Consider the following 26,786-nt stretch of genomic DNA (forward strand, 5'->3'; position numbering starts at 1 on the left):
TAGTATATCTCGGCCAAATTGATAGGTATCAGAGCAAAACTGGTATTATTGTTAGACATCCCACTCCGAGGCTCTGTACCAAATTTGGTGAGGATCGGCCATTAGGGGGCGCTATAATGAACGTAGACGCGTTTTGGCCTTTTACTCAATGAATGGGAAATTTGCTATTGCATTTCACTACAGACTTTGGAGCTCGCACATAGTGAAATTTCCTGACTATTGCCTCGCCGCCGTCATGCTTTGGGTTCTCCTTTTGCGGGGTCCGCTTTCGTGGGCTCCGCTTTTGTGAGCTCCGTGTGTCATCAAGGGCGATTTGTGCCAGGGGGGACTCGCGCCGGGAAGGCTTGGACCCCGTCATAACTGCTTGCAGTTCTAGTTAATAATGTAATAACAATGACTTTGAACTATGAATGCATCATGAGATTTACCAGTAAACGCAACATTTAGTCAAGTCTATGTTGTTTTTCTGACAATAGCAGTGACCATAGTGCTAGTTTGTGTCTTTCAGCTCATAGCTTTAGCGGCAGACTGTTGTACGTACCGGTGTTGGAATCCTCTACAGTGAAATACAGTCACCCTTTTACACCGTTTAGCTGTCAGCATTTTAACTGTGTTTAATCCATTAATGTTTAATGACGGCTACCGTGGGTCTGAGCTCATCACCGCAAAAAAAAAACATTGGGCTGCACGTTGTGTCTGATGACATGGATTCATTGTGTCTAATGACATGGATTCATTGTTTTTAACGACATGGATTCATCGTTTCTAATGTCATGGATTGCGTCTGATGACATTGTGTCTTACATGGATTCAAGGTTTTCTAAACAAAACTTATCAAAAGATGGAGCAAATCTTGACCTCCAAATCCTCGATTCGATTACATTTTCTATTCTAAGGTCACGATTCGATTTTCGATTTTTACTTCTTTTTTTAAAGCACAGGTTGCTATGCCATTTTTAGACTAGACTTGTATGTAATATAATATCTGACCTTTGTTCGCAATGTACCACATGACATTGTCAAATTTAAAACATTTATTAACAACATAATGCAACAATAACATATCTTCAGTTAATTGGAAACTTCACAATTTGTCAATAAAGTTAAAAGAAAAAAAAACTATTCTGAGGGCAGACTCTTTGCAGCACACAGAGTTTGGTGTTAAAGCCACCAACGTAGTCTTCCAGGCAGCGCTGCCTGGAAGGCACTAGGATTAGGCAATGGTTATGGTTGAAGACAACGGTCGCAGTGCTGCCCTGAAGGCTTAGTTGGGGGCTTAAAACACCATCGAGCCAGCACAGCAGCTGAGCAGAACGATAGCAAATAGGGCGACTCGGGCAGTCCGCTAACTTGTTGCTCTCTCTAATATAATCAATATAAGCTGCTCTGTTTAGGCTACAAAATGTGCATGCAGGCTGAAATTCAACCGTGCGGTTTTGTTGGGATAAAGCTATAAGCAGAAGGACTATCCGCTAGCTGCTAGGCTAATGTGCAATGGTAAACACACAGAATATGGTACACGCACATAGCAACACACAACTCACTGGAAATCCAAAATACTTCCACACACTTCAGTGAAAGAGGAGGAGGCTCAAGTTCTGTCGATGGGTCTCCAGCATCTGCAGTTGCCATGCTATCTTTTGACTGGCTCTAGCTAAGTTACAGGAGGTTGACTGACTCGCAGCACTTCAACACGTGTTTTTTCCGCTTGACAAGCCGACCGGACGTGACATGGGGGCGTGGCAGTATCGACGATTCCATTTTTTTTATTCGATATTCAAGATTGTGACTTCATTTCGATGATGACACCCTTACTAATTATAGGGGGAGACATGAATGCAGTGCTAGATCTAAATCAGGATAGATCAGGGGGCAACCACACAATGACCCAGAAACACACATAAGACATGTTTAGAGCAGTTGTGGAATCCCACCATCTTACAGATGTATGGAGGATGCACAATCCTACTAGCAAGGATTACACCTTTTCTGCACGTCACCTCACCCACTCCCGCATTTATTATATTTTGTGCTCTAGTGAGCATAAGGCAATGTTCCACATGAAAGCAATAGAACCAGCAATTCTGTCTGATCACAATGCGCTGTTAACCACATTCCATTACGATATGTTAGGAGAAAGATCTAGAAGGTGGCAATTTCAAAACTCCCTTCTCCAGAACACAGCCTTTGATGCAGAGTTTAGAGTTTACAGCAATCAATACTGACTCTTGGACCCGGCATTCATTTGGCAAGCAACTAAAGGATTTATTTGAGATTTCACATCTTCCTTTGCAGTCAATTTGAAGAGAAAAAGAGAAGCAAGGATTGCGGCGTTGGAAGAACGTTCTATGGAGCAGTCTCTAAAGACGCGTTTTTCTGAATCTACACATACTCTTTTAGTCACAAGTCGAGCAGAGCTAAATTATTTGCTAAGAAGGAGAGCTGAATTCATAATGCACAGAGTGATAAATTATTATTTCAATGGTTGCAAACCAAGCAAATTGCTGGCTCTGAAATTAAAACAAAGCGAGTCCAGAGCTACTATCAACAGCATCCGCACAGACTGAGGTATCTCAACAAATCCTAAAAGATATCAACGCCACTTTCCAATCCTTTTATTCAAAGTTGTACGAGTCCTCCTGCAATCCAGATCCGACACAGTGCCAGGAGTTCCTAAAAGAGCTAAATCTGCCTCTTCTTAACCCAGAGGAGGCAGAAGAACTGGGTCAACCTATAACATTAGAGGAACTTAAATCAGCATTAAAAACAGTTAAAAATCATTTTACAAGGGGGGCGGGGGGGAGAATTGTACGGGCTTATCTGCTAATGTTAGCTGCCGACCGTTACCTTGAAACCATCCAGCAAATAGACGGTACCGTAGGGCGATTTAACGTCACCGCTCATTTTACACACAGTTTAACAACAAAACTAAACGCTGAGTGAACATTACTAGCTACGTTTTTCATGTTGGTTTTGAGCGGTATGCACCCCCACTAACCTGGAAAACGGTTTTAAAACAGTAACGTTAATACAGCGTGTCGGAGGAATACAGCGTTCTCCTGCAGCGGGAGTCAGAGGCAGAGGGACCGTCACAGCAGCGTTTGCTAACAATAGCTTCTTGTCTCATCTGGGGTCTGATAAACAGTAAATTCATCAAAGTCAGTGTGCCCAACACTATTTTCCAATAAACTGTGAGTGCGGATTTCATGTCGCGGCTTTCGTCGCTGTTTATCACTTATTGAGTGAAGTAGTACTCGCCCTGTTGTTTATTTGGTTGCCATGACTTCGCGAGTGATGACGTCCTGTCACTGTTCCAGTTGCTCTGCTCACCCTAGGGGGAGAGAGAGCGAATGACAGTTCGCTTGAGTTCAGTAGAGCAGACGGCTCTGCGACTTTATCACTTTTCATAAACAGCCGAAGGAATGGTGGTGCGTAGTGTACATAGTGGAAATCCTGTTGTGCGTCTGCCCTATTTCTGATACCATGGCGCTGGAAATTTTACCGTGGCGCACCGCCACTATGCTATCAACATAGAGGAAACACTGGGTACTTTTCACCAACACTGCACTAATTTCTGTTATACCCAAAAATGGCAAAGATCTATAGAGTGCTCAAATTATAGACACATCAGCCTCATCGGGACTGATATTAAGCTCTATTCCAAAGTCTTGGCACTCTGCTTAGAACGCTTTATTGAGAAGCTAGTCACTCTTGACAAATCAGGCTTTATACCAAAGCGTCACGCTTATTACATTATTTTTATGTAATAGAAGTTTATCAGTGGACGCAGAAAAGGCTTTTGACCGCCTAGAGTGGAACTACTTGTGGCAAGTAATGGAGAGGCTTGGTTTGGGGGCCAAATTCATTGACATGGTGCGTACTTCATATGCGAATCCCACGGCCATAGTCTCAACCAATGGCTTGCATTGGTCGTTTCCCATCGAACGGGGATCTCGACGGATGCCCGCTCTCCCCCATGCTATTTGCGATCTCTCTTGAACCGTTAGCCCAAGCTATAAGGCAAAACAAAATATGTAATGTCCAGATTAAATCCAATAGCAGCTCAATATCATTATTTGCAGATGATATTTAGCTGTACATCTCTGATCCTGAGGACTCTATTCCAACAATTCTTAAGATCTTCAACAAATTTGGCTGAATCTCTGGCTATAAAATCAATTGGGATAAATCTAATCTATTATTGAACAACAGGCATGTGACATCAGCTATTAGTGGTACAATACCAACTCAAAGCAAAATTACATATTTGGGCATCATCATACATGCATCACTACAGTGAGTGCGGATGGACCCCTCATCTACAGTTCCATGTAGAAGAATAGAGCAAAACCTCATTGGAATTCTAAGACTGCAAGACCTGGCCTTTGCAGGGGTTTGTCCAACAAAGTGTACGCTAACTAGGGGTGGCCCGGTTCACAAAACCCACGATTTGGTTCGTATCACGGTTTTAGGGTCACGGTTTTCGGTTCTTGTTATTTTTTCGTTTAATCTTTAACACTCCAGAAATATACTTCAGCATATGATATTTAGCTTAATTATCCACAATGTAGGATACAGTATTAAAAAAAAATAGTTACATCATGTAATCAGGCACAAACTGAATTTGACTTGACTTTAAGCACATTATTGGGACCTGAGGAAAGCTAGGTGAGATTTTGATACAGCAAGAGGGAAGACATTGATGATTTCAACAAGCTTTTCATTTATTTGGCAAAAAAAGAGAATGTGTATTGCTATCTACATGAACTTATGTGCCTTTTTAGCACACGAAGATTGAAATATTACAGAATATCAATTGAAATAACTTGCATTTATCAAACTGCCAACTTCAGTGTAGCTCATACAAAAATGGTATCCTTTAACGCTCAGATACCTAAGGTCATTTTTACAGTTCATTGTCCGTCTGGTTTTATTTTCTAAAAAAGCTTGTAAAACATCAACCCTGTTGTCTACAGTCAATTTATGTACATCATTTTTTTCAGGAAAAACTGGGCTATTAGAATATTTGTGCTGCAGTGAGGTCACTTGAATGTAAAAAAAAGGTTGTATGACCTTAGAGACAAATAAATAAATAAAACGGAACATGAATCTCACAGATATGTATTGATATCACACACATATCAATAAAAGCTAAGCCAATCTCCTGTCTAAATCAGTTCCCATATGTATTAGGAGTCACACTGTGAAGAAATAAACATAACTTATACAGTTGACAAAATATATACATTTTTTCAATATGTACGCTTTTGCCCTCATATCAATGCCCATATCAATGCCAATAATCCAAATAATAATGTCATATTTATTGAAATCACACACACAGCAATGTCCTAAAACAGTTCTCCTATATATTTGGAGTCATGCAGTGCAAAAATAAACATAATGAACATTATAACTCATGTAAAAGAACAAACTATTTACATTTCTTCAAAAAAAAGGTCCAAATGTGTGCCACATCTCAAAACATTCTTCTCTGTAGAACAGTAATAGACTGGAGTGATCTATCTTTCCACTCTATAGCCTTTGTTCTCGCTCGGATTCGCTGGAGTGATCCATCTTTTCCAATCCATATACTCTTTGTATGACGGACCTGCCTTCCCATTGGTTGAAAGACGGCAACACAATCTCGCAAAGCATCATGGGATATTCAAAATGGCAGCTAGCATTGAGCTAGCGGCAAAAATGACGGAAAATTGATAAATTATGGACATCAAGTGGATAAATCTTGGGATATAAGAGTTTGGATGTATTGCTGAACAACTCCGAAAAGAGGCACAACTTCCAGGCTGGATAGAAAACGTTCTGTAAAGGCTACAAAGACACCAAAGACACCCCTGTGATGGCTAACTCCTTAGCTTTTAGCAGGGAAAAAAAAAAAATCGGTAAGCGGCTACGTGGAAATCTTGCTAGCTTCTAGGGTTGCATGATATTGACTCAATATAGTTATCGCGATATCACGTTGCGCAATATTCTATCGAAAGTGTCACAATAAGTATGCGATATTTTGTTTATTTTGTGGAGCGATGCGTCCCGTCCGTTGGCTGTGTGGCTTAGTTGTGTTCGATTTAGAGCACGCTTAAAAAGCTATATAGATCATGTTTCATTGGCTAGCTACCGTGCCACTTGCACGTTAGTGCACGTCAGCGCACAGGTCCACTACATCACAAATCCTATGGAGCGAACCACCACGTGATGTGTGTGCATATTTCGACAGAGTGACAGTGTAAGTGAAGAAATAGAGACAACAAAATGAATCAGAGAAGCGAAAGAAAAGAAGGACCCAAAGAGAGAGCAAAGGGAGTCAGTGGAGCTAAAGAAAGAACACAAAAGTAAAAAAAATTAGTGTTGCTCAGGAAAAAGACGAAATAACAGATTGAACAGGCAACGTTAGTGGCCAAAAGTAATGCCTCCTCGGTAGCTTGGAAATACTTTGGCTAAGCCAACAGATGTTTCACAGGCTAATGCACGATGCAAAACGTGTCGAATGGTGGGAAACGGCACAAGAGGCAATACAACAAACCTATTTTTTATATCGAAATTAATTTTGTCAATATCGTGCAACCCTACTAGCTTCTCAACCTTACCACAGGGCGGCTACAGGTATAAACAAGTTAAATTAAAGACTTTTTAATACCACTTCTGAATGAAATTTAAGACCAACGTTACAATGGAAATACAAATCAAAAGTGGAAATATGCAGTCTCTTTCCAAGTAAACACACTGTTCAAAATGAACAGTATGGTAAAATGACAATAATTGGTTGAGTTCAAGAACATTGACTAAATGTGTGTAATGCGAAAGGACAACACAAAAATGCCATTGTTGTCCTAAATTATATTTATTACAATATTTTCAGAACATTTAGGTCCCATGAACAAATGCTTATAAAATCAAGTAAAAAAAAACACTTCCTTTTGAACAAAAAAAATAAATGACAATTCCAGCTGCTTTTAAAATGCAAAGACATTTACATAATATAATTAGTAACATAAGTTCATATGTCTACTCCTGAGCTTTTGTGAATATACTTGGAAAACAATCCTTTTTATATAACAATAAACAAAACACTGACTTGGCACTCGAGAAAGCCTTCCCAAAACAGTGTACTTACCAATTTATAATAATGTGCATGTGCACAACTGAACACATGAACACTTGAAAAAGAGAGGCAGGAAGGTAAGGAAGAGGAAGAAAATCCCTGAGTTCTGCTGATTGATCATCCAGCACTTTCTCAACCTCTTTGAGTTCTGTGATTTATCCTTTGTATCTTTTTCTGAGTATGTTTGACTTGGTGATTAGCTGGGCCATGAGTGTGCCTGATTGACCCTCAGCTTGATCTGCCAGTTTGTCTGCATCTTTTTCCAGGCTGTTTGCTACCTCAATCAGTATCATCATCTTCTTTTTGAGCTGCTCAAGATGGTCTTCTGCAACTTTTCTCTTTGTGCATTGCACGCAGGCTTTCTCTTTTCTTGGTCCAGGTGTAGCCGATACTAAGACCTCGCTGAAGATGCAGCTGCCAAAAGCTCCTTTGTCAGAGGTACTTTGAGACCCCCCCCACAGACAGAGACGTAGTCACATATCATCCTCTGAGCAACCACTGTGTCCTCCTTCATGTTATCAGCCTCTATCTCCTTATTTACAGAAAAGCCCCTCTCAACTGTTGCTTGGCCATGGGAGAGGAGCAGAAGTTTCCTGGAGAAAGTCCAGAGTTCAGGGTAGGATTGATGGAGGAGCCCATGCAAGAAAACGTCCAGTCTTGTAAGCATTGGTTGGAAGGAGAATGATTTTTGAAATTTCTAAATTGCTGGACAATCACATCACCTTTCGTAAAACAGATTAACACAAAATAATTTTAAAAAAAACTATCAATGTAATGAAAAAGTTTAGACAGACAAAACACAAAAAAAGAAAAATCACATTAAGTGTGACAGTGTACAATCTGCTAGACTTCTAAATCATAAGTACCAGCAGAACCTCTGAACAACTCCTTTCATAGCACAAGTCGGGGTCTGAGAACATGTTCGCTGGGTCCAAACATGCCATCTGCCTCACAATGGTGTACTTCAGTGGGCTCTTGTCTTGCATTTTCTTGACAATGTTAGTCAAACAGTCCATGCAGTCTAAATGCCAACACACTGAGCTCGCCTACGCAGCTGTTGGGGCTACTTTGGAGTTCCTAACAGAAGAGGGGAGGAGGGCCTGTGAGACTGACTAAAAGTTTTATGCAAAAATAAAGTTTTGATTTCCTGTACCTTAACCATTGTTTGATTTTTGACACATTTGCCTTTACCTTTAGGACTACTTCTGCTCCTAATCCAATGTCCACATCCTTTAGGCGAGCTCTTGCTTCCTTGGCAGTTGTGTCCAGTTTGACCATTTGCAGTGCTGTGATGTCATTAAGGATCTCTGCCTTGATGAACCTCTTCAGCAGGCTCTGAGAACATAAACAGTACAACATATATAAATAACAATACAAATTAAAAATAAAAGTGTTGGAATTGTTGAATTAAAATAGTTTTTCATACACTTTATTTATCTATTACCTTTATGAGAATAGGCAGATCTTTACTGATGAATGGCATCACAGGCTCATCTGTCTGATATCTGGTCAAAAAGGTGGTGAAGGTCCTAGAGACAGCCATGCAGAAGTGCAACTTGGCCATTATGTTTCACTGCATCCACATACATCATGATCATTGGCCATATTGTAATAGCCCTGTCGACGACGGGTTGGTTTTCTATCCAGCGATGCCCATAGAACGGTAGGGGAAACACAGATGTCTTGGTCAAAGTGCAGAAATCTTCTCTTCTAGCAGGGGTATTATGAAAGAGTGCATGCAATGCCTTGAGCACCTTCTCCAGCTGCCAGACACTGAAGCCACTTTTGAAGGCATTGTCGAGTGTGTGAAGCCCACAGCTCCCCACCACAATCAGCTGGGCACTTCCAAATGCCTCTGCATGTTCCTGTTGGAGCGTTGAAAAAGACTTCCAGTTGACATTTGGTCCATCCATTGAGATAGAAATCATATTTCTCAGGTCAAGCTGCTGCACACACTCCTGGAAATTAAAACACGCAGACATTATGGCATGGTTTTCTTTCAGTTAGCCTAATAGCTGGTTTGATTTGCTTTGAGAGATGATTTCATGGAAAGTACCCCATGCCAATCTCTAGGTATGGTGAAGGGTATGTGATGATGTGGGGCTATTTTAATTTCAAAGGCCAAGGGAACTGTATCAGGATGCATAGTATCCTGGATCCATGAAATAACTGGCCTTTAAAAATAAAAATCTGCCTGCCTGCATGGGAATTTAACATAGGGCTGTACGTACTTATGCCACCTGTATTTTAAGGAAGAACATTTATTTATTTATGATACATTATTCATTCACAAAGAAAGGTTGTTAAAGGTTGGATTTTTCCTACTTCTTTTAATTAAGGCATTAAGATCAATTTCCAAAAGATGATTTTTTTTAAATTCCTCTTTTTAGTCAACTTTAGCATGGGTTCTTCAACTTATGAGCAGCACTGTATACTATTTAGACATATTGGCAGGTAAACACCAGACTCTACTACCATTCTAAAACTCAATTTGGCTGTTTTTAATTCATATTTCATTTTAAATTTGTCTAATTAACATATAGTGCCCTAACCATAGTTGTTATTGAACAAAACAAATCAGTAAGGCTTAACTATATGATACACAACATATACAAGAGGTTAGTTAATAAATATATTTATGGCAAACTTACTTTGAAATGCTGAAGTAGGTCCTGGGCAGTTGCATGGCCCATGAACTGTGCTCCATAGAATCTTGACTGGACGTGGTCATTTAACCAATAACGCCCATGCAAGTCCAGTTGTTTGCTTTTGGTTGTCTGGTTCAGTGTCTCGTCGAACATAATTACAAATGCACCGCATTTTTGGACTTCGGTGATGAGCTCTTTTTTGATATATGGTAGCCACGTATCTGGTCTTGTCTTTTCCACAGGTAAATGACTGTACAAGCCCCAAATCTGGAAACATTGCTTTGAACATTTCTTCAATCCCGTCATTAGACCTGTATGAATTGTGGCTCGTCACCGTCCTCAGCACCCAAATCACCTCTACTCGAAGTGTTGGCGTAGAGCCACAAATTGCTCGGAGGTCAGCTGGCATTGTTGGCAGTGGATTTCCCATCGTAACATCCAGCGTTGTAGCGTTGGCATCGTTGCTAGCGGTGGAAATGGTGGAGCAGAAACTAGCAATGGCGGGCTGCTGGCGTGTCTTTACGTAGTCTCTGTGTTTTTTGCTCTGTACGTGCGATTCCACCACTCTGATCCCCACTGTCCCAAGTCTGAAATTCTTCCATAACACATAACGCAGTTCGCTTCATAAAACACTTCCAGGCACCGACCATAACCGAGAATGCTCGTTCTTTTCAAGCCATTTGTAATTGAACTTGCATTTCCCCATGTTTCTAGGTGGCTATCAACCATTGCTGTATTACCTGTATGCGGCGAAATTACGAATCCCGCGAAATTACGAATCCCACTGACTATGGCCACGCCAAGACCCGCCCACGAAGCAGCTCGATTGGTTGGGGTTAGGCATTTGACCTTGAGTGGTTAAGGTTAGGATAGCCGATTGGTCAGGGGATAGGTCATGTACAAATGGGGTCACGGTACCTTGCGTAAAAAATATTCGACCTGGCTGGCAGAGGGTTAGGGTTAGGATTGCCTGCATTTTCGCGGTGACATGACACAAACATATTTAAGACCTATCCAATCTGAATTTAAGACAATTTAATACTTTTTAAGGCCTTATTTTTAGGAAAAGTGATTTAAGACTTTTTAAGGACCCGCGGCCACCCTGTTACCAACCCTGCCTTTTAGGACATTCACTCAGGCTACGTACCGAAACGATCTTTTTGTTACCCGTCTTCCCTGGATTCGTTTCAAGAATAGTTAATAGTTAGCTAACTGATCCATTTGTAACTGACTCAACGCACTACTTCATATTCCAGGCCTATAGGTGGCGCTGTTTCTGCTAGAGAAATTCACCAAAAAACGGAGAAGAACATTGTCACTTCCACTTCCCATCATAACATGACTAGTTAGACTAATGTTCTCTTAATACATCCATGGACTATAATAACTTTCACCACTGCTCATTTTATAAAGGCTGCCGCAAGAAAACGTCTTTGTTTACATTGTATAATGTGCTGTTGGATTGCTTTATATTTTGCAATTCGGTCTGCCATCGGACAGGATTGCAGCGCGCTAGCTGGCAGAGCTAACGTTAGCACACTAACGTTAGCTCTGCCAGCTAGCTAACGTCGGCAGTCAAACAAACATCAATGATCCAATGTCTTTTTGATAATCTACACGTTTTTCTTGCAGTAGCCTTTCTACAATAAGCCGTGCTAAAAGTTACTATAATCCATTCAAGGAGTTGATAAGCAGTCAGATTAGCTAGCTAGTTGATAAGTTGTCTACTTCCACTTCATAAACAGATAACCATAGCAGCTATGGGAAGGGAGGCTCTCCCGTGTGTAGAAGAGTACCGTAAGCGGCAGCTGCCGCTAACACAGTGATGCACATGCTTTTCCATGGGGAGTGAAGCTATAGTAGTCAGTGTTTTATGTTCGCTGCAAAGACAAACTAAATCACCTGATCAATGCAACGTAATCACGACATATCCCGGCCATTTTTCACCGCAGAAAGCTGCTACCAGCCAGGCTAAAGCTAACATAGTTAGCCTAAAGAAACAAGGCGTCTGTCCCAACTAACGTTATGGTTCGGAACTGCGACGCCGGAAACGTAACACTAATCTACAACAGCAGTCTGTTTCTGATATAACGTCATTTACACTGATTTAAGTGCTCTTGGATACAGAGTTTGTTGCAAGAGTGTGACATGCAGGATCTGCATGCACAGCAAACCAACAATCATGATCAATTTTAATCAAACAACCAAAGCAGGCCCCGCTAGTCGACCACAACCTGAAATTTAGAGGAAGCAATATGCATGCATTATTAATATCATTCACTTTAGCCTGGATTGATATTATAGGAATACAATGGTGTCATGTCAGTCAACCAGTGTATTTCTTCCTAATTTCCCTCTCCAAAATCACTTCAGAAGAGTAATCACAGCGCTTACTTGCTTTGGTTTTTGTAAAGCATTAAAGTTCAACAAAGACTGGTTCACATAAGAAAATTTCCTTTTTCATTTTTATTTTCTTTGTAGATGCACTCCCCTACAAAATCACCCCAGTAGTTGAGAATGATTTAGTATTTCTAAATAGGGCTATTTATGTCCTCTTGTCTTTTTTTTCATATCGCAATATATATCGCAGGGGAAAAAATATCGCAATGTAAGTTTTTTCCAATATCGTGCAGGCCTAGTCAGGGAGCAGAGACATTTATTTAGACAAGTATTTAGATGAAGTGAGCTTGTTTGACCATGGAGATGGGATATGCTCGCTAAGAGGTCGAGGGGTGTGGCGATGACATCATCGATACAATAAGTATGCGGTTTCGCCGTCCAAACGAAGCCAAAAGGGAGCCAGTTTTCACCCTGGGACCAGGTTTCAAAAAAGTGTGTTTTCAGGCAGTGCGTTTACTGGATTCGTGTGGACGACAGGACCAAACGATATTAAACATGTGCGTTTGCACCAAAAAGCGACTGTGTGGTTCCAAACCATTTTCCCTGAGGTCCTTGCCAGTCTGGTAACTGCCTCAAAATCTACAACCTGCATACTAGATCCATTACCATCTAATCTTTTTAAAGAGCCATTTCCTGTTTCAAGTAGATATATTCTTAATATTATTAATCTGTCGTTTTCCGTGGGTTCAAACCGCTGTTTAAAAAAACAAATGACCCACAAGTTCTTAACAATTATAGCCAATCTCTAATCTACCTTATATGCCAAAACTCCTTGAACGCGCTGTTGCGAGCCAACTTACTGCAAATTTATCTGACAACAATCGTTTTAATAAATTTCAATCTGGCTGCAAATCCCATCACTCAACTGAAACTGCCTTGGGCAGAGTAGTAAATGATCTAATAATTACTGCCAACTCTGACTCAACAGCTCTTTTGCCGCTCCTCCTGACACTGTGGACCACAGCTCTTACACCGGAGAATTATACTGGTGTACAGGGGACAGTCCTCTCATGGTTTCAGTCATATTTATCAAATCGAACTGAACAAGTCAACTACAGCAATACCAATTCTGACTCCTCTAAAGTGAAATCTGGTGTACCCCAGGGATCTGTCCTTGGCCCAATGCTCTTCCATCTATATTGTTCCCCTTGCTGACGTTATTAGCATCTACAATGTTAAATTTCACTGCTATGCTGATGATACCCAGCTATATACCTGTACAGCCAAACAACCTTTCCCAACTCCTAAATTTAGAGGCATGTGTGTCAGAAAGATGGATGGGTATGAACTTTCTGCTGTTGAATGATAAAACAGAGCCATTAGTAGTAAAACCAGCCAAACATGGTCACTTGTTTAAGAATCTGTGTATCAATATTGATGGTTGTATTATCTCTGAAAGCTCGAGCATCAAACACCTTGGTGTGATTTTGGATCCTCGCCTGACATTCCAATCTCACAATGTTAAATTTCACTGCTATGCTGATGATACCCAGCTATATGTACCTGTACAGCCAAACAACCTTTCCCAACTCCTAAATTTAGAGGCATGTGTGTCAGAAAGATGGATCGGTATGAACCTTCTGCTGTTGAATGATGATAAAACAGAGCTATTAGTAGTAAAACCAGCCAAACATGGTCACTTGTTTAAGAATCTGTGTATTAATATTGATGGTTGCATTATCTCTGAAAGCTCGAGCATCAAACACCTTGGTGTGATTTTGGATCCTCGCCTGACATTCCAATCTCACATCAAGGCTATTACCAAGACAGCATTTTTCCATCCAAGTAACACTGCATTGCATCATTTTGTGATGCTGAAACAGTAATCCATGCATTTGTGTCTTCCCGACTTGATTACTGCAATGTCCTTTTTCTGGTCTTCCAAACTGTGCCACTTGAAGCCTTGCTCAGAACACTGCAGCCAGAATCCTGACAAAAACTAGAAAATATGATCACACAACACCCGTTGTGGCCTCTCTTCGCTGGCTCCCAGTGCAAGCTAGAGCTGATTTTAGGTTCTTCTTTTAACATATAAAGCCCTTCATGGACTCGAACCACCTTATTTATCTGAGGTGATTACACCATATACATCAACACGCACTCTCCGCTCCCTTGATTCTTGTCTCCTGGTCACACAAAAAATCTTTTAGTTATAGACCATTCTCCTACAGTGACCCTCATCTTTGGAATGGCTTCCCATAGGGGTGCACGATTCAGAAAATGTCAAGATTGATCTCAAGAGTCAATTTAAAAACGACTCACAGTATGTAAATGTAGTTACTTTTCCCATGTGATTGCAGTACATACAATTAAAAAGAATTAAAAGAAATTATATATATATTTGGAATTCTATGAATCAATTTTGAATCGCTAGAGCTTGAATCGCGATACGAATGTGAATCGATTTTTTTGCACACCCCTAGCCTCCCACAACATGTTAGAAGAAGCTAACTCAGTTGACATTTTCAAATCTAGATTTAAAAGCCACCTCTACTCATTATACTATAGCCAACCATAACACATCATCTTTCTGCATCCTTCGCAAACAAAACCTTTTCACTTTTGTAGTGTTTATTATTACTGCTTTAATGCTGTCCATTGCTTGTTCAATTGTTTTGTTTCTGTCTGTTATTTCTGTGTTCCTTTAATTTTAAGGTGCACTGAGACCATGTTGAATGGTGATTTTACACTTTAAATAAAATTTGATTGAGTAATGTTCGGGGTGGCAGGGATCAGCCAATCAGTGTCTTCGTTTTGTTTTGCAGAAAATACATTTGCTGACTCAAGGTTTCATTTTTGGAGCTAGCGGTGAGAGAAATGCATGGTAGATATAAAATGTACTAGCTGCAGTCTATGAGTCATGCATTCATGTGTGCGTTTATAAACATTTGAGTAGACTGGTATGGTGTGAATATATTTAGATATGCATTTGGGTGTGTTAAGTTTATTTTCAGTTTTTAAGGTGCTCAGTTACATTAGCATAAATGCAAACGCTCACAACGGTATTATTATGCTCACATGTACTTCTGCAATACTGTATATGCTCATTATTGGAGTGCTCACAATGGCTGTGTAACGTGGACCTATGTTTGAGTTACTGTCTCTCAGATTACAGCAGCAAGGAGGCTGTTTGATTTAATATGGAGCTATAATGGGAAATGAATGTGTTTACATTAAACTAATATTAACTGTATCACATTGAATCATATCTCATCGAATCGCACCGAATCGTTTTAGCATTGATCAAACTGAATCGTTTCATATTAAAAAGTATTGTCCCTGAACCGTATCGTAGCCCATGTATCTAGATATGTATCGGATTGTCTTATAAGGGAGAGATGCACACCCCTATTATATATGATGTAAATGATCAGATTCTGCACTTATGCCTTTCACTTTAACACCAAATCATCTGCCATTGTCTCCTCAAGTAATGAGTATAATCTGACTCCTGCTACTCTGACAATTTCACGGGGGGCCGCAGATAAGCAAAAATGTATTGGTAATCATTTTTTTCTGGAACTTTTTACTGAATACCGTACCGCTGTCATCTTGTAATTTTGGAGCCAGAATCTGCGCAGTAGTGATCGGACTAGTAAAGTACATTTCGAGGATAATTGACGGACACGTGCCTTGCCTTCTACTCTCTGTGTTACTGTTCTCAAACTCCTGTTCACTTCGGGAAACAACAAACTTCCCGCTAGCAAGCTAAACGCTGAAAATGGCAAGTTTTCAAGAAATTTGGGATCGTGCAACAAGACAGGCCTGCTTGGTTCTTTCGGGGAATTAGGGCTAAACTTAATTTAATATTGTATGTGGCGTTTTCTTGCAAATGTTCCACCAAAACAAGTTCCTTCCCAAGACTATTTTGCAGAGCCACCATCGCTGCGTCTGGAGCTTAGCGTGATTGGTTTAAAGTAATGCAAACAACCCAGAGCATCTCTTTCTCCTATCCTGGAATGTATGTGTGGTGAAGCCAGACCTTACTCTGCAGCGCTGAGGTCTCGCAATGCGAGACTATGCAAGCTCTAATCAGTAGTCACAGTAAGCTTCTTTCAATCTTCTCTGTACTAAACCACCATTTTACTGTCAGGATTGTACATCACCAGCATTTCTTTCAGTGGCCACTCATGGTATTGCAACGTAAAATTGGCAAAACGGTTTCTCCCCATAGGCCACCCTTGTAATAAGACGTTTGTAAAACTCATGTCAGGGCTCTTCGGACTGCAAACAAGGTTGATTATGACTCTATTATAATACAAAAAAAAATTTCCATGGATGTTTTGGATTTGAAAAACTTACCTTAAGTTCCACAATAAAAAGTCCATAGGCTGAGCAGGAACTTGTGGACGGGGCCAGCGGGAGAGAAACTATTGTGCATAGTCAGTGGGCCGCATATCACAAAAGTAAACCCGGAAGCTTAGAAACTTTTTTGCAGTATGAGCCAGGCGAGCAACTCCGTTGAACTAAACAAGCGCCACTCTGAGATAGGTATCCAGTTATTATTATTATACATCCATGGAGATTACAGGTCAACAAAACTAACCCAAAACAGACTGTTTACTTGATTTATAAGAACAAAGAAACCTATAGCCTGCTGGTGTCACTACATTTTTTTTAAATTACATAAAATACTAAAATAAACAAACTAGCCACTAAGGGCTAAGCTACAAAAACATGCGCAAACCTACGTCGTACTATAGCTCTCGAGCGCCCCCCTAACGAACGCGCCAACAAGACTCATTTAATTTGTAGAACACTGCGCTCCAGAACACCTAAACTACAGCCAGATACACATTAATGTAACTGCTGCATAGAGGCTCATTTACAACTTTTAGTGGTTTGATGAAAGACGTCGCCATTTTTCACACAGACTTGTAAACTGCCAGCGACAAGCCTTGCTCGACAAACACTCTCCCAGCAATCTTTCCTCTGTCTGAGCAGCTACTAGTTATAGAGGATCCCACAGACCCTCCAGCCAACACCGGCATGGACCCTCAGCTCGCCAGACATTATCCGACGTATTTGCTGAGTCGGAAACGTTAAGGTAACCAATGTGAATGAAAGCGCTCCACAAAAAAGCGGAATTACCTTTTAACGGCGCTGTTTCGGCATCCTCCGGTCGCCGCTGTGCCGACGCTTCACAGTAAAATGGCTGCAACAACAGCGGTGTGGATGACAGACCAGGGAAGAGAGGCGGAGGCAGCCGGGGAGAGAGGAGAGGGGGCGGGCTCTGTTAACCCCGCCGAGGGGTGGGGGTGGGGAACGGGCACAAGTGACTGAAAAATATTCTTAGGTTCAACCAGAAAAATCCGTTCTGAAACTAAATCCACAATAAATCCCAAGATAATCAAAACATGTTTTTACGGTATTTCACATCACAGTATTAATTTGAACAGTGGCTCTCTCAAGCAAGAAACCTAAGTACGTTATGACGTCACGACTGGGCGGGGTTTATGCCTATTTTTGTGTTTGTGACTAAAATTCTTCGCTTCAACAACCAACCAGCCATCTTGGTGACCTTACAGATTATCAGTGGTGGAATGTATCCTACTTAACTACATTTCCTTAAGTACTGTACTCAACTACATTTATTTGACAGCATAGTTAGGCTACTAGTTACTCTACTCTAGTTTTATTGTTAATACACAATCTAAATCAACCAATACATTATGATTATTTTAGGTTAAAGCCCATGTTGCAGGTTAACCACCACTGTTGATTAATGGATACATAAAGCACTCAACATATGTATATCATTGTTAAAAATGCCTCCAAAAACGTTTTTGGTATTAGTGGGTTTTATAACGCAATTTGGTGATGACGTCACTTTGGGGAGACGCGCCTGAGCCTAGTACTAGAACTATGGTGACTGACTGGGATGAGGAAGAGGTGTTTTTACTGTCAGTGAATAGCACCGAGTGAAAGTCAATGTTTTCTTTATATCTAGTGACAGTGATCATGTCTTTAGTTCAGATAAGTACCGGTAAACTTATCTAGATCTAGAAATAGAAGGCATCATGCTAGCTATGGGCTAACTTGCTAGTCCCACCTGTGAAATTCCCCGACGTTGTAAACACATTTTCGATTAGATAGCTCACGTTTTGATGGTAGCCTACTAGCTCCAGTAACAACATATTTGCCTAGTGTTTATTTATTACTTGGACGGGGATGCTGTTAGGCTTTTCACAAGTTTAGACAGCTAGCTAACACTACGCTGACGTTTTGCTAATGTTAGCGCAACAGCGTTAGCCTAGACGGCTAGGTAAATATTACAACTGCCTTCGGAGTTTCCTATATCTGCGTCCACGTTGTCAACATAAGACATGTGGCGTTAGCGCTCTTTTTGTACTATAATTGTATTGAATGAAATGTTAAGCTTCGCTCCTACGAGATGGGTGAGTTTTTGTTACGTTACACACAAAGCTAACTGGCTATAGTTAGCCTGTACGTATGCTAGCAGAATTAGCTAACGTTGCATAGCCAGCCAGCAACTTCGGCAGTAGTTTCGGCGAGCTAACCACGACAGCTAACACATCCACGTGTCTCCATTTCAAACATCACTGCAGGTTGACTGTTTTTAGCAGCAGAGGTTGATTGTGGGTGACAGTACTGTCGTGGTTAGCTCGCCGAAACTTCTGCTGATTGCCGAAGTTGCTGGCTGGCTACGCAACGTTAGCTAATTCCGCTAGCATACGTACAGGCTAACTATAGCCAGTTAGCTTTGTGTGTAACGTAACAAAAACCCACCCATCTCGTATTGGTACTTCTACTTAAATAAAAGATCTGAATATTTCTTCCATCACTACCGATTATAGTTGATATATTGCTATAGCTACTATTATTTTTTGTAGCCTACAACTAGTATAGCAAAGCAATTTTCACTCAGATTATATGTTCCCATTTTTTTTTTGGGGGGGGGGGGGATTCAGGGGATACGTCCATCCCCAATATTTAGAAGACGTAGATTTGTCTCCCTGAAAAAATATGAAAGAAAACCCACTCCCCATAAGAAGTAAAAACAACCATTTAGGGGGCTCAAAACATGTATATATCCTTCTTACCTGTATATATATGTTTCCCAATGATTTCAAACACCCTTGTAGTGGACCATCTTAACCTTGCAGCACATGTTCATGGCTTCTGCTGAGTTGTCAGGGGCACGTTCAATCTCAAACAGTGTTCACTGAGGTACGTTGTCTCTCAGTTAGTGGGTCTGTCAGAGCAATCAAAAGCGATATGTATGTAAACTCGTTATAACAAAAAGGCAGTGCACTTGCGCACACAGCAGGGTGTTCAACGCACCACTGTTTCAGTTTACGGTTTGCTACGTTTTGAACGTGCCCTAGGTCCACGGTTGTAACGCATAATTAGGTCACTTTTTAAGTGTTTTCGCAGGATGGTTTTTCGCAAATCCTACCAAACTAACTTCAGATCAGTATCTACACAGATGCCAACACACCACGTTCAATAATGTCACCCATATATATACACATACACACACACACATGCAGGCATGTCACACTTGGTCACGCTAGGTCAGGTCAGGAGGCTGCCAACATTGTAAGTGACAGGTAAGGGGCGTAGTTTGTTTCAAGAAGTGGAAGCTCTCGTCAGATTGCTTCTAGTCATGCCTGCGTCATCCGCAGAAGCTGAATGAAGCTTCAATGCCTTCAGGAGGCCCAAGACGTGGCTTCGGTCCACAATAGGAAAAGGTCTTTGGATCATTTTAATGTCCAATGTATAGTTCAAAGACAGTAACTCCAGTGACAGTACTTTGCAATTTCCCAGTGTTATATTGTTCTACTCTCATGTCAGTTTCAAATATTTCCACAGCATATATTGTAGTTACTGTGTGTGCTTATAATATTTACATGAGTGATACACCAGGTAGCCATCGGACTGGTTGGTGGTTGGTTGACTTGGCTGTGTTACGGCTACATGAGGCCAAATGTGAGCCAGCTTTGCCCCATTTAATTTGCCGGAGGAAACGGCAGCCAGCACCAAAACGGGTTCTGGCCCACTGATGGTTGCCAAATCTGGGCCAGATTATGCGTTGTAGACACTGTTCTATCCTGGCTAAGAGATGACTGCCTGGCATAACAGCAGCCAGCACCAAAACAGGTTCTGGCTTGTTGAGGGTTGCCAAATCTGAACAGGTACATTTAAAAAGGTTACTTCAGCAAACAAAAGACAAAGGGGGAGGGAAGAGTAAATCATATCTACATGTGTGTTGACTCAGCAGTGATAACATAAATATTTGAAAGCAATACAGAATGCCAGAGAGCCTTACTGCATTATATATACAGTATATATATATATATATATATACTCAGCAAAAAAAGAAACATCCTCTCACTTTCAACTGCTTTTATTTTCAGCCAACTTAACATGCGTAAAACTTTGTATGAACGTAACAAAATTCAACTACTAAGAACTAAACTGAACAATGTTTCACAGACATGTGACTAACAGAAATGGAAAAATGTGTCCCTGAACAAAGTATGGTCAAAATCAAAAGTTGCAGAACATTACAGGGAAGACATCCTCCTCCCTGATGTGGTTACCCTCCAGTATGATAATGCCACCAGCCATACCGCTCGTTCTGTGCGCGATTTCCTGCAAGACAGGAATGTTAGTGTTCTGCCATGGCCAGCGAAGAGCCCGGATCTCAATCCCATTGAGCACGTCTGGGACCTGTTGGATCGAAGTTAAGGGCAAGAACCAAGCCCCCCAGAAATGTCCAGGAACTTGCAGGTGCCTTGGTGGAAGAGTGGGGTAACATCTCACAGCAAGAACTGACAAACCTAGTGCAGTCCATGAGGAGGAGATGCACTGCAGTACTTAATGCAGCTTGTGGCCACACCAGATACTGACTGTGACTTTTGATTTTGACCATCCTTTGTTCAGGGACACATTTTTCCATTTCTGTTAGTCACATGTCTGTGAAACGTTGTTCAGTTTAGTTCTTAGTAGTTGAATTTTTTTTATGTTCATACAAAGTTTTCCGCATGTTAAGTTGGCTGAAAATAAAAGCAGTTGAAAGTGAGAGGACGTTTCTTTTTTTGCTGAGTTCATATATATATATATATATATTAATTGTCACCTACTGCATTAATTGTTTTCCTTTGCATAAGTAAAGACATTTTCAACATAAATTAGCGCTTAAGAGGGCTTCCGGTTCCGCCACCACCAAGATGGCAGTGTGAAAAACGGTCTCCTCCGACAGAATACTATAACACCCCGCTAATCAGAGAATAAACCCAAGAAATACCAAAAACAATTGGATAGCTGGGCAACAATGGAGACGAGGGAGAAAAGTAAGAAAAGCACAGCGGAGTTTAACGAGAATGACGAGGAATCGCGAGCTACAGAGGCGAATGCTAATGGCAAAGATGGTGGACGGCAGAGAGGCTACGAAAAACCAAAGGTGAACATGGAGCGGATTCTGCAGGAAATCCAAGCGTTCAGAAGAGAGAACAGCCAACAGTTAGATTACATAAAAGACGAGATTAATAAAACAAACCAGAGGATTAAAGAAGCAGAGGACCGCATTGACGATGTCGAAGCTAGGATGCTAACAGTGGAACAAGTGATGAGAAGCATGCATAAAGCTCAACGCCAACACGAGGAGAAGCTGATCGACCAAGAGGGAAGAGCAAGGAGGGAAAATATCAGACTGTACAATGTACCGGAAAACGAGGATGGAAACTCGATGGCTTTTATTGAAACACTCCTCAGAGAAAAACTGGACTTTCCTCCGACAACTGAACTACTCATTGAAAGAGCGCACAGAGAGCTAGCCGCAAAACCTGCAGCCACAGGCAAACCCCGGTCGATAGTGATTAAATTTCACAGATATAAAACAAAAGAAGTTCTGCGTAGGGCAGGGAAAAGAAGGAAATCCTCCTCAACGAGCAGAGAATATATTTTGATCACGACTACCCTACCGCCGTCCTGACCAAGCTGAAGGAATATAACGAGGTGAAGCGAATACTAAATGAGAAGAGGATCCGCTTCCAGACTCCATATCCAGCCAGGCTACGGGTCTTTTACGAGGAGGGGACATGACTCTACCACACGATCAACGAGGCCACGAGAGACATGGAGGACAGAGGTCTCCCGGTTAAAGTGGTGCCCCCACCGGAGGACCCATTCGAGAAGCTGAACCGGAACCCCTGGCGTACAGCGAGAGGAGGACGAGTGACACGTGGCAGAGACTCACCTCGGAGAGCCGAAATCAGAGAAAAACTCCAGGTCTTGGACAAACATCTGCTTAAAAAGTGATGAGAATGTTTCAAAGAAGATTCTATAAGCACGAGGTGTTAAAATAAGTCGGAGGCTGAAAACACTGAACACTTAATGGGATGCACATTTAATGGACTAAGCTGCTACGGAGGGCCCTTCACCCATAGGTGTCTAAGGAGGCTTTCCCTCCAAAGCCAGAGATACTCTGGCTGTTTAAGGGTTCATTTCACAAAAACCTTACCCTTGGAAGCTACTGTTCGGTTTGTGTTTAGTTCGTTCAATGTTAATACCTGTATTCGTCCACGTTCCTATTTCAGTGTCTTACCAGAGGGAGGGTCTGTAGCACACATTGACGGCAATTTAAGTTTACTTAAAAAAAGGAATGGCTAATCAAAAACTCAGGATTGTCTCTTTCATTGTTAATGGAATATTAAACCCAGTAAAACGTAGTAAGATACTCTCAAAAATGAAAAAAGAGAAGGCACAAGTTGTTTACCTACAAGAAACACACTTAAATGATGTGGAGCATGAAAAATTAAGAAAATGGGCTTCACAAATATATTCTTTTCATTATACAAATCCAAGCATAAGAGAGGTGTTGCTGTTTTACTCTCTAACAAAATAACTTTCGAACAGACATATGTTCAGAAAGATAAGGAGGGCAGATTTATCCTGGTTAGAGGAATATTAGAAGGGACAGAGATCACCTTACTGAACATATACGCTCCTTCTGAAAGTAACATCTCGTTCTTTAAGAAGATCTTTGATATGATAGTGAGCCATTCTGAAGGAGTATTGATATGTGGGGGGGCATCTAAATCTGCACTTACAACCAAAACTAGATGTATCACACCCATCACATACTTCTAAGGCAGTAAGTAAAACATTTAAAGAATTGATGAATGACATAGGCTTAATAGATATATGGAGAGAAATGTTCCCTGATGCAAGACAAAATACACATTATTCCAGTGTCCACTAGGTATACACCAGAATAGATTACTTCGTTGTTTTCAGCAGAGACAGGTCGAGGTTCATAGACTCGGAGATTGGTACAATAGATCTAAGCGATCACGCCCCGATATACCTTACTCTCAATTTGGAAGGTTACCGAAGAAATACTACATGGCGGCTTAATACTAGCCTTCTCAATGACTCATCCTTTAAGAAACAAATGACTAATGAAATTCAGATGTACATAAAAGAAAATGTTAACGGAGAGACCTCAGCACCCATGATATGGGATGCGGCAAAAGCCGTTTTACAGGGTAAGATCATAGCTGTGTCCTCACTCAAAAAAAAAGCTACAGCAAAGAAAACTGCTCGGTTTACAAAACCAGCTAAAGCAATTGGAAGGTTCTCACGCACAGAATCAGAACGCAAGGACACTGCAACAAATAAAAAAAACTAGAAATGAAATTAATCTAATGTACACTCAAGAAGTTGAGAAAAAAATTTTATTTACTAGACAAAGATATTATGAAAACGGCTCTAAATTTACAAAATGATTGGCTAGGAAACTGAAAAAGCAATATGCAAATAGTACAATACATAAAATATGGGACCCTGTAAAAAACATTATTGAAAGCAAACAAGAACAGATTCAAAAGACTTTTGAGTCATTCTATAAACGACTTTATTCCAGGACAGTAGAAGTCCAAAAAGACCAAATTGATACATTTTTGGAAACCCTAAATTTACCAGCCATGACCGAGGAACAGAACAAAGCTCTAAGCAAAGAAATAACACCAGAAGAATTAACTGAGGCAATAAACAGACTAAAAACTAACAAATCACCAGGAAGTGATGGTTTTACAACCGAATGGTACAAGGCTTTTAAAGTGGAGCTTCTGCCCATACTGCTGACTACATGTAATTGGGCACTGAAAAAGAGATCCCACCCTCCTGGAAAGAGGCTATCATTACTCTTATACATAAAGAGGGGAAAGACAAGACTGAATGCGGGTCATACAGGCCGATTTCGATACTTAATGTTGATTACCGTATATATACACATCTATAATGGCCAAAAGAATGGAAAAATTACTCCCCACCTTAATCCACAATGACCAGACGGGGTTTATACATATGTGACAAACGCAAGACAACATAAGACGCACTCTGCACATTATGGACCACATTAAACAACATAAGATGAGGGCTCTAATTCTAAGCCTGGACGTGAAAAAAGCCTTTTACTCGGCCAGCTGGCAGTACCTTTTTAAAGTCTTATTCAAATTTGGTTTCAGTGAGATAATAATAAATAGCATTAAAGCTATTTATGATAACCCCACGGAGAGAATCAAAATAAACGGTCACTTATCCGAACCACTTACGTTAGAAAGGGGAGTGAGATAAGGCTGCACTTGGTCTCCGCTTCTCTTTGCGATGTTTTTAGAACCACTAGCCCAGTATATTCGACAGAATGACAAAATTGAAGGAATACTAATTAATAAGGTAGAACATAGCGTGTTATGCGGACGACATCCTCTTGTACCTTAGAAGCCCTGAGGTGTCTCTGCTGGAAGTCATGAGTTCTTAAGAAACGTTCTATTGAGCTAAACGTTCTATATCAGGATATAAACTAAACGTCAATAAAACTGAAACTCTTACATATAATGTCAGCCCATGTGAAAAATTAAAGGAATCGTACCCTCTGAGATGGAAGACAGAATCTTTCATCTTTCATTTTACCTAAGGATTTGTCAAAATTGCATGAGAAAAATTACCACCCCCTGAGCTATAAAATCAAAGAGGATCTTATAAGGTGGAATCTCATACCCTTCCTGAGTCTAAGCTCGAGAATTGAAACAATTAAAATTAACATCTTACCGAGATTCCTATATCTATTTCAAACGCTCCCAGTTATGATTACTCAAAACCAATTTGCAGAATGGGACAAAATGATTTCAAGGTTCATATGGCAAGGGAACAAACCTCGAATCCGATATAAAACGCTACAACTATCGAAACAGAAAGGCGGCTGGGGTCTCCCATCTCTGAGGAATTATTACATCTCAGCACAGATGAGAGCGTTACTCTGCTGGTGTAATCCCACTTAAAAAGCACAATGGAAGGATATTGAATGCAATGTGATACCTGATTTTCATATACAAGCTGCATTACCGGATAAAAACTTACAATAATGCATAGATAGACTAGAGAATCCGTGGGTAAAATCCTCTCTCAAGGTCTGGAGATCATTAATTAGAAAACACAAATTGGTTGAAGATTTTAAAATTTTGAGCTGGTGTGCCTACAATTCGGATTTCACACCGAATAAATTTGACAATAGATTCAAGGTTTGGATTAAAAAAGGCATTACGTCTCTATGTAGCATTACAGAGAAGGAGACCATCGTAAGTTTTCAAACTTTATTGGACAATTTCTCTCTACAAAAACAAGATTTTTATAGATACCTTCAACTCCGACATTACTACAATCATAAAATAAAAAACAAGGATCCTAGAGAAGCCAGTAAACCTTTTGTCCAGCTATTTATTGATGCATATAAATCAAACACTAAAAGAGGGGTTATTTCCCAATTGTATAAGAGTCTGCAAAATTTAGAAACTTCCTCAACAAAATACATACAGGACAAATGGGAACGGGAAGGAGGTCTAACAATAATGGACAATGAATGGGAGGATTTCTGTGTATTACAATGGAAAACTACAAAATCCCATGCATGGAAGGAATTCTGCTGGAAAAATGTAGCCCGATATTTCATCACTCCACTCATGAAGGTACATCAAAGTAATGGTAATTCCCAGTGCTGGCGGAACTGTGGTTGTCAGGCTGCAGGTCACTACCATATGTTTTGGGACTGTCCAAACATACAAAGTTACTGGAAAGATATACATAAAGCAATACAAAATGTTTTTAAACACACATATACCATTTGATTTCAAAATCATGAGTGATGAGTGGTATTGACAAATATTTAATGGGTGCATTATTGGCCGCAGGAAAAAAGGCCCTAACTAAAAGATGGATGCTACAGATTGGACCTACAATAAATAATTGGATAGATGTGACAATAGATATATATACTATGGAGGTTACTTTTTCTCTCAACCTAAAGTTAGACGTATTCATGAAACACTGGGAAAAATGGGTACAATTCATCAGACCTTTAAGACCAGATTTCGTCAAGGTAACGAGCTGAAGGAACGTCCACTTTTTATCTGAGTTCCTCTTTTTTTTGGGTTTCCCAATGTACCTCAGTGATGTGAACACAACTGAACGATGCCAAACTGCTACAGACATTTCTAAAAAAAACTCAGAAGCCAGTGAGTAGGCTACTTGAAATATCATGAGGAGGTTTCCAACGGTGGACTACAGTCTTTTTGACTGCAGTCAAGCCTGTT

General features: G+C 40.6%; 1 protein-coding gene across 5 annotated transcripts in view; it reads right to left on the reverse strand.

Annotated features, from left to right (window-relative positions):
* The window catches only part of ccdc71 (coiled-coil domain containing 71), a 37,051-nt gene extending 19,670 nt beyond the window's left edge, over positions 1–17,381 (reverse strand). Inside the window, exons 1-4 of one of the 5 annotated variants that reach the window (XM_078249227.1) lie at positions 17,260–17,328; positions 9,772–10,363; positions 8,565–9,078; positions 8,312–8,455 (exon numbers count right to left, since the gene is read on the reverse strand). The gene's annotated coding sequence lies outside the window, so the exon portion shown is untranslated. Of the gene's footprint in view, positions 1–8,311; positions 8,456–8,564; positions 10,364–17,259 lie in introns of all 5 variants that reach the window. The other 4 variants (XM_078249226.1, XR_013501910.1, XR_013501909.1 and 1 more) reach the window with 4 other exon arrangements.
* Positions 17,382–26,786: the final 9,405 nt, after the last annotated feature.

The sequence above is a fragment of the Sander vitreus genome, chromosome 4 (assembly GCF_031162955.1).
Source record: "Sander vitreus isolate 19-12246 chromosome 4, sanVit1, whole genome shotgun sequence".
NCBI classification, from domain to species: domain Eukaryota; kingdom Metazoa; phylum Chordata; class Actinopteri; order Perciformes; family Percidae; genus Sander; species Sander vitreus.